At 46.3% G+C, this 7,505-nt stretch overlaps 2 pseudogenes; one reads left to right on the forward strand and one right to left on the reverse strand.

Moving 5' to 3' along the window:
- Nucleotides 1–1,183: 1,183 nt before the first annotated feature.
- LOC141104115 (5S ribosomal RNA) lies at nt 1,184–1,287 on the reverse strand (annotated as a pseudogene).
- Nucleotides 1,288–4,042: 2,755 nt separating this feature from the next.
- Nucleotides 4,043–4,161, forward strand: LOC141104100 (5S ribosomal RNA; annotated as a pseudogene).
- Nucleotides 4,162–7,505: the final 3,344 nt, after the last annotated feature.

Consider the following 7,505-nt stretch of genomic DNA (forward strand, 5'->3'; position numbering starts at 1 on the left):
GTCTCCCATCCAGGTACTAACCAGGCCCTCTACAGGACCCGGTCGGATACCATCAGGGAGGCTCACGGCTGCAGCCATAATACCGGCTTGACAACCTTCCGGACCCGGCAAGCCACCCCCGGCACGGTCTGTGGAATAACCTCCAGGAATCTCCGCGGAGGTGAAGGTACGAGCATCAACAAACTAATTGTGGAGGACACTATACAGCTTTACGTAAAGCCTAAGTCCTATATAATACATGTCTATTGGAGCATTCTATACTGCCATTGACTGCACTTTATGAACAGCTTGAAGCCTGCTGATCACTGTGTACTATCAGTCCCATTATCTAATTGGACTACCACCACTGCTCACATTGCATGAGTGAATTTTACTGTGTATAGCCCATTGCTACCTAGCATCAAGCCTGTTCACTATCTCACAGGTATCTCGAACTGCCAAGTCCAGCCCAGTCCTCTCCCTGTTCATATCCTCCCATTCAGGGTCCCCTCCCCTCTCCCCGCTCCACTTATATACTTCTCGGCAGCACATCCCATTAAATCCTCCACACCCATACATGCCAAAATCTAATCTGACCGTGTGGCTACTGAGCAGCATATAATAGGTCCGGACAGTGTCTATGCCGTTATATGTTCTGTGTGTGTCTTGATTGTCGTGTGCAATAGTCCATTTTTATGCTACTTTGAATAGAAGTGTTATGTATCCCATAGTGCAATAATTGTTTATCTATATTTACCTCACCTAGGTGGTTTTACTATTATTAATAAACTGTTACCTTTAATACTACCTCCACATGTACTGACCATTAATTGCTAAGGTAACCATCTTTTCCCACCGGTAACTCTATACCGTAGACCCCCTCCCTCCTCCCCGTCCCCCACCCCATCGTTATATGCTATTGAATTGGTTACAGCAATTACACCCTACAGGTGCATGGCCAGGACCTGATCAGTACTGGACTGTTCAGACCATCTGTACCCACTCACTCTTGTCCCCCTTCCCTCTCCCTACCCCATGATTATATTAACTTACTGATAGGCAGCCACCATTCCTCCCATGTTATGAGCTAAAGCACTTCCAGGTTAAATCCTTATTTCCAATAGCAGTGAACACTGCTGTGTCCTGAAAGACAGCCCGCCCCCATTTCCGGGTCAAAAAAAAAAAAAAATATTTTAAGCCTACGGGCACCTGGTACTCCCAGGCGGTCTCCCATCCAGGTACTAACCAGGCCCCACCCTGCTTAGCTTCCAAGATCAGATAAGATCGGGCACTTTCAGGGTGATGTGCTGCGTCCTGGGAAGAAGCCCACCCTCTAAGGGGGCGTTCGTATGGAGACGGGGATGGGGGGCGGGAGCACAACAAACAAACCGCCCCTTTCATACACGTCGCTCACAGACTAAGTGAACGGCAACAGGGAGCGCAGACGCAATGCTCTCCATACGAAAAGGTATAACATTTATTAAATAAGAAAATATTACTCACAAAGCAAGCACTGTTTCCCAGTGCAGGAGTATACAGCATAAAATGAACCAGATGGGTGGCTGTACTGACATCACAGAGCCCCTCGCACGCGTATCGTCCGTGTGGACTTCCTCAGCGAATCTGATTGGGGGCCCGTGTGTCAGCTCTTATATCTAATCCTGATTCCACATACAATTCATGATGATACTGGAAACCCCGCCCACTCTCCAATAATACACAGGTGAATGGACTTAACTACTAAGTAGTAGAGAATCAGGAGTGGCTACAAATCTAATAGGGCACAAGCAAGCTGAATACACTGATAACTTACTGATAGGCAGCCACCATTCCTCCCATGTTATGAGCTAAAGCACTTCCAGGTCAAATCCTTATCTGAACACTGCTGTGTCCTGAAAGACAGCCCGCCCCCATTTCCGGGTCAAAAAAAAAAAAGAAAATTTTAAGCCTACTGCACCTGGTACTCCCAGACGGTCTCCCATCCAGGTATTAACCGGCCCCACCCAAGATCGGGCGCTTTCAGGGTGATGTGGCTGTAGGCAAATCCATCTCGTTCAATGGCAGCTAACGCTGCTGCGTCCTGGGAAGAAGCCCCGTTTGTATCCAGGCTTAACGACAATAACAAAAATATAGTCCTCTCATGGATTATCAGTACAGAGAGGGTGGTATTTTTGGTTCTTGAATTGTCAAAAAGGGGTGACCGCATCAATATGGTCACCCATTTTAAGGCTACTGACCGAATTGCATTTATCCCTGTTGAAAGCTGCCACCACAGTAAATGGCTGTGCAATATTCCTAGAGGACAGTTTATTCGCCTCAGGCGGAATTGCACAGAGGTGGGAGATTTTCTGTCACAGACTCTTATCTCTAGGTTCACCGAGAAGGGTTATGATAAAAATAAGCTAGTCCAAGAATTGGATAATGTTGTGACTCTTGATAGGAAGGTACTGGTGTCGAATGCCCCTAGAGTAGCCCTGGGTGAGCCTAAACAGATCAGGATGATCCTTGATTTTAATATTCAGCACAAGCAATTTGAAAAGATAGTACAGAAACATTGGCCCATTTTAAAACTTGACAGAACCTTGGGTCCGGTCCTCCCAGACCGACCATTGTTTATTTACAAAAGAGCTCCTTCTCTTAGAGATAGATTTGCGCCAGGGGTGATCGATCCCCCGGTTTACCCGGTGAATAGAATGCTTGGCTTCCTTAATGGCTTTTATGCCTGTGGACACTGTCCGACGTGTAAACAGGCTAGAAACAATATAAAGAAGAGGAAGGAATTTGTGGCTTTTGCCATGGGTAAAAACTACAAAATCAAGGATTTGATTACGTGCAACACTGCCGGGGTGGTGTATATGTTGCAATGTGAGTGTGGCTACCAATATGTGGGTAGGACTTCTAGGCCCCTCCATGTAAGAGTCGGAGAACATGTTAACATCATTAAACGAGGACTCCGCACATACAATGTCTCCAAGCACTTCCGACTTTTCCATAACCGCAGCCCTGCCGAGCTGAAGTTCTGGGGAATAGAGAAGGTAACGTTGGAGGGGTGGGAATTTCATACGGTAGCTCAGTCGACGAGAATCTTTTTGGGTATTTGAGACAAAGGTTGGGGTCCCTTTAGGGTTGAACATTGAGTTTGACCCTAATTGTTTTATTTCAGACCGTTAGTTTATGTTGGTTTCTAGCCCCTTACCATTTAGAATATTGGTCCATAATGTATATTTGTTTGTGGTATATGTATACATTCTAATTGTATTTGTGTACAGATGAGGTGGTTGTACTGATGTCTTTTTATTATAATTTTCTATCAAATTTATATTCATATTTTTAACCCCTGTAGGTCCTACACGATATTACATGGGGTGGCGATATATGTATTTTTTTTTACTTTTTCCATTTCCCTTTTCGTATATCCCTCTGGTGACAACTGGGAGGGAATAGCATTTGTTTTTGGTACACATTCTTCATCTGGAAGAGTGTGTAGGACACCTTAGGATGGATTCCGCCATAAGGGAGGGGGGTGACTTTATGAACTTCCCCCATATGCTTCAATTATAGCCTCTTTGGGGTATCCCCATAGGTACTTTTTGAGTAGCCTCCCTCCTCTTAGCTTTATAACTATATTACATTATTATTATAATAATTTTTACTTTATTATAATTATTTTTTTATTAACGTTAGCCTTGTTTCTGCTCCCTATGTCTCTGATTAGTTGCTAATTTTATGTTAGCCTGCTTGCCATTGTGGGTGAATGTTGTTATTACCCACGCTGACAGGCCAGAGGAATGAAGGAGGCGCTCTTGGGAGCGATTTCATGTCGTTGCCAAGGAGACTGGAGTTTGCATCTCGATCTGTCCAGGGGGTGACGTGGAAGGGAGGGGCGGAGCGCGCATTGCGTCTGCGCTCCCTGTTGCCGTTCACTTAGTCTGTGAGCGACGTGTATGAAAGGGGCGGTTTGTTTGTTGTGCTCCCGCCCCCCATCCCCGTCCCCATACGAACGCCCCTTTAGAGGGCGGGCTTCTTCCCAGGACACAGCAGCGTTAGCTGCCATTGAACGAGATACGATGGCCACATCACCCTGAAAGCGCCTGATCTTGTCTGATCCCGGAAGCTAAGCAGGGTGGGGCCTGGTTAGTACCTGGATGGGAGACTGCCTGGGTGTACCAGGTGCCGTAGGCTTAAAATTTTCTTTTCTTTTTTTTTTTGACCCGGAAATGGGGGCGGGCTGTCTTTCAGGACACAGCAGTGTTCAGATAAGGATTTGACCTGGAAGGGCTTTAGCTCATAACATGGGAGGAATGGTGGCTGCCTATCAGTAAGTTATCAGTGTATTCAGCTTGCTTGTGCCCTATTAGATTTGTAGCCACTCCTGATTCTCTACTACTTAGTAGTTAAGTCCATTCACCTGTGTATTATTGGAGAGTGGGCGGGGTTTCCAGTATCATCATGAATTGTATGTGGAATCAGGATTAGATATAAGAGCTGACACACGGGCCCCCAATCAGATTCGCTGAGGAAGTCCACACGGACGATACGCATGCGAGGGGCTCTGTGATGTCAGTACAGCCACTCATCTGGTTCATTTTATGCTGTATACTCCTGCACTGGGAAACAGTGCTTGCTTTGTGAGTAATATTTTTCTTATTTAATAAATTTTATACCTTTTCGCATGGAGAGCACTATGTCCTGTTATTTTTGTTTCTAACATGATATATATCAACCGATGAGACTGAATTTGGGATACTGCCTGTGGACCCCTATCTCCATAATCTACCCTGTGGAAGGGAATGCATGAGTGACCTTGCTGTTAACGCAGCAGGTCCACTCAATAAGTTGAACAGCCTAGACCCTTGGTGGAGGTTCACATTGGTGGTGATACAACGAATACAATCTTATCCTATCACTGCACCCTTTCCTTGCCAACTGAGGGATCTCCCTTCTGCAAGTGGGCAGCTTTTGATCTCCTCGGACTAAGATATACTTTTTGGGACTTTGTCTCGTGCGTTTTATTTATGTACGTTTAATATGTACATTTTATGTGTATACATCTGACCTGTATTGAGCGCTGCACTGCTATATTTTGTGTATGTCTTTTTAGGTTTTGTATATTGGCCTACAGTGTCCAGCTGCTGAGTTTTAGTAATTAGGTTTTGCGCTGTCTGTTTCTTCTGTTTAAGTGTCTACTATTCAAAAAGGGGTCATTTGAGGGGTATTTGTACTATCCTGACATTTTAGGACATCAAGAAATAAGATCGTCAGTGCATCAGGTGTGATCAATTTTCAATGATTTTCACCATAGCTTGTAGACTCTATAACTTTCACACAGACCAAATAATATCCACTAATTTGGGTTATTTTTACCAAAGATATATAGCAGTATAAATTTTGGCCCAAATCTATGAACAAAAATTACTTATTTGCTAAATTTTATCGCAGAAACAAAAAAAAGTTTTTCTTTTCAAAATTGTTGCTCTTTTTTCAATATGTCGCAAAAAATAGGATTTTTGACTTACTGTAAAATCTGAGTTCATTGATAGACACAGCGCTTCCTTACTTAGAACCATAGAGTTGCATCGACCCCTACAGGAGTAGGACCCTAGGCAGAAAAAAGACTTGGCTACGCCCATGGGCATGTTATATACACCCCCTCTCTGCTATAGGTCTTCAGTTTTGTCACAAGCAGTGTCAGAAGCATTAAAAACTCTATAGAGCGGTGGGTGCTGTGTCTGTCAATAAACTCAGAGAAACTGATTTTATGGTAAGTCAAAAATGCTATTTTATCATTCGTTCATTGACAGACACAGCGCTTCCTTATTCAGAAACATAGGGATGTCCCAAAGCAGTGCCAAACATGAAGGGTGGGGTAGCCAACAAAAAAAAAACAGGCCAACCAGACAACCTAGAGCTCAAGAGAACAACTGGAGCCCAACCTGAACAGCAAGAAAACCCCTTCGTAAGGGAAAAACCCTCTAGACCGCAGCCTGCAGAACCTTACAGCCAAAAGAGGCATCACATGCTAGCACATCCACCTTGTAAAATTTTGTGAAAGTGTGCACCGACGACCAGGGGACCGCCTTGCACACTTGCGTCACTGACACCTGATGACGGAAGGCCCAGGAGGCACTCAACGCCTGAGTAGAGTGCGCCTGACAGAATAGGCCTGAGTCACCGTCTGTCTGATCCATCTAGAAATCGTCGCCGAGGAAGCAGACAAGGTGTGTAAGGCAAATTCCCGCAGATCTTGTGGCCTGGGACACAGGGAAGGCAACACAATGTCTTCATTTAAATGGAAATCAGAAACAACTTTTGGAAGGAGCGAAGGACAAGGACGAAGAACCACCTTGTCCTTATGAATCACCAGATAGGGCGTGCGACAGGATAGCGCCGCCAATTCCGACACTGCGAGCAGAAGTGATAGCCACCAAGAAGGCCACCTTCTGTGACAGAGTGAGCAGAGGAATTTCTTGAATATTTTCAAATGGAGGCTTCTGTAGAACCGAAAGCACCAGATTCAAGTCCCACGGTGGCAAGGGAGATTGCACCGGTGGAACCACATGTCACACCCCTTGAATTAAGGTACGCAATAGGGAATGCGAAGCCAGGGGGGCATTGAAAGAAAACTGCCAAAGACGACACCTGGCCCTTGATAGTACTCAAGGCCAAATTCTTTTCAACACCCCTCTGAAGAAAAGTCAAAATCCGAGCCACCGAAAAGGAACATGGGTGAAACCCCACTGACTCACACCATGAAATGTACGCTCTCCACGTCCGATGATATACGTTCCTGGAAGTAGACTTCTTAGCTTTGAGTAGTGTCGGAATCACTGATGGAGGTAAGCCTCTATCCTTCAACACCTGGCTTTCAACAGCCAGACCCTTAAAGCCAGCAACGGTAAAGCAGGGTGGAAGATTGGCCCTTGGGATAGCAGATCCTGCTTGAGAGGCAGTCACCAGGGGACATCTAGGACCAGACGCACCAGGTCGGCGCACCAGGACCAACGCGGCCAGTCTGGGGCCACTAGAATGACTGGAATTCCTTCGGCCTCGATCCTGCGTAACAGCCGAGACAGAAGCTTGAGAGGAGGAAAGGCGTAGATCAGACGATACTGGCCCCACGGAGCCACCTGAGCATGTGAGGTGTCCGCCAGAGGGTCCCAATACCTGGCCACAAACCTCTGCACCTTCGTGTTGACCTGGGATGCCATCAGATCTACCTCTGGAGAGCCCCAATGCAGACATATCTGTTGAAATACCTTCTGATGAAGAGACCACTCCCCTTGGTCCAACACTTTTCGACTGAGGTAATCCGCCTGCCAGTTGTCCACCCCTGGAATGTGGACGGCGGAGATGGCCGGGACGAAACGCTCTGCCCACCGAAGAATGCTGACTACTTCCAGGCCTGGGAAGAAGAGACCCCCCCACACCAAGAGCAACCACTGCAAAGGGACACCCCCCATGCCGGTGGCTCTACCGGAACACCAGGACACCCCACAGCCTGCAGCAGAGAGAGGATTCACCACCTC

The sequence above is a fragment of the Aquarana catesbeiana genome, linkage group LG07 (assembly GCF_042186555.1).
Source record: "Aquarana catesbeiana isolate 2022-GZ linkage group LG07, ASM4218655v1, whole genome shotgun sequence".
Lineage (NCBI taxonomy): Eukaryota > Metazoa > Chordata > Amphibia > Anura > Ranidae > Aquarana > Aquarana catesbeiana.